We start from the raw sequence: 1,990 nt of genomic DNA on the forward strand, positions 1-1,990 counted from the left end.
GGTCCATTTGCGGCCGTTAAACCAATTTATGAAATTTCAAGCCTTTTCATGAAAGAAAATCTCGGTGCTGTTTGCAATCTCCCTGTGCCTGATGAGCCCGAGAGAGTTGTATCTTATCATGCTGTAAACATCATAGGACATGAACTTCATTACCCTAAAAAGCAAGAGATTCTTATTTATGAGGATACACAAGGTGATAAGGAGTAGCACATGGGTTAGGTTTCATGGGTATTAACGTACTCGTTGATCAAGTTGTTTATCCCTATCCTTGTCTTAATCTATACTCTATACAATTTAATTAAAAGGCAACCTGCATTTAATTTTTTGTCACATGGTAACTACACTAAATTATTTACAAAAAACCTATATTTAATACTTATTAATAATTAATTTTGTTCATGTTCATAAGTCAATGTTGATGGTTTTGAAGGCGAATAATTTATAATTATAGGATTAATAATGTAAAGTTTAATTTCAGTTTATTTATTATTTATGTTTCGTCCAATGACTGTTGACACATCCTCATTCATGTCAAGTTAAAATAACTCTCATCTCTCATGTGTTTCAATATAAATAGTTAAAATACCCGGAAAAAAAATATTTTACGTTAATCGTATATAGATATGCGTTTGTTGAATAACGTATAATTTGCACATTTTATTTTCTTTATGGGTGTAAACTGCATGAGTTATTAATCTCATATAAGCCGTATTTATTTAAGATAAGGATGGATTGTACTATTTTTATCCATGTAATGTAATACGTATCAACATATGATAGTAATTTAATAATGGGGTAAGTTGACATTCCTTAGGTACAGGGCCGTCTTAAGAAAAGTGGAGACCCCCGTGCAAAAAAAAATGCGGCCCAAAATTTACAAAATTAAAGAATGCTTATATAAAATATTAATGCAAACTACAAATTATTTGAAAAACGATTCTTTCGCATAGTTTTTCTTGAACCGAATTCCTCTATCAAACAATCATAATCGACTTTCTCCAATAAATCATCTTCTATGGCAATTATTGCTAATCCGTTAAGCCTCTCTTGCAACATTGTAGACCGTATGTAAGATTTCAGTAACTTTAACTTGGAAAAACTTCTTTCTGCAAATGCAACTGTCACAGGAATAGTCAAGAATATTCGATACAGAATAAATGCATTAGGAAAATACGATTTACGTTTCAAAAATTTCAAAATATCAATAGCTTCCATCTCTTCTTCATTAGGCAATATATCTTTAAGCAACTTTAACTCCATGTACAATTCATTCCCATCAATATCACATTGTTCCCCACTTGTAAGTGCTATTTGAAGATCATCACAACAAGACTTTAATTCAGCATTGTCTAATGTGTGCAACTTACTAGAAGAGAACAAAAAGCCAAAAACATTTCAAAATTCTTCATATTGCTTAAATCTTTTTCTAAGTGAACCAATAGCTTGATCAACAACAAATAAGAAGTAGTCCACTCTAAAAGATTCTTCACTAGTTTGGGAAACTAGTTCAGATGTGTCATTTTGATTCTCGTCAAATTGTTTTTCCTTCGAATAACACGCTTCTTTGGAAATACGGGATCAACATTTAATTCAATTGCAATTTCCCTAACAATATTAACGGCGTCATTAAATCCAGATTCCCTATAATCATCGAAAAATAAAACCAACTTCTTAATATCATCAATTGCCACATCAAGAATTATATTCTTTGATTGCAACTATTTACTAACAAAATTAATTCTATACAATATTCATACTAAATAACAAGTAATACCAAAAACTCAAAGTCACCAAGTTCATTCATGGCTAAGGATTTAGCTTCACTTCTAATTTTACTATCATTATCAGTTTCTCCTACTTGAAGCAAAGCATCACATACCTCTGCAATTTGAAATCTGATTGCTTTAACACTATCGACATGACTTTCCCAACGAGTAGATGAATTTCTTAATTATCTGATAAAATAGTAAAATCGAATGTCGTAACGAGG

The sequence above is a fragment of the Silene latifolia genome, chromosome 1 (assembly GCF_048544455.1).
Source record: "Silene latifolia isolate original U9 population chromosome 1, ASM4854445v1, whole genome shotgun sequence".
Taxonomy (NCBI): domain Eukaryota; kingdom Viridiplantae; phylum Streptophyta; class Magnoliopsida; order Caryophyllales; family Caryophyllaceae; genus Silene; species Silene latifolia.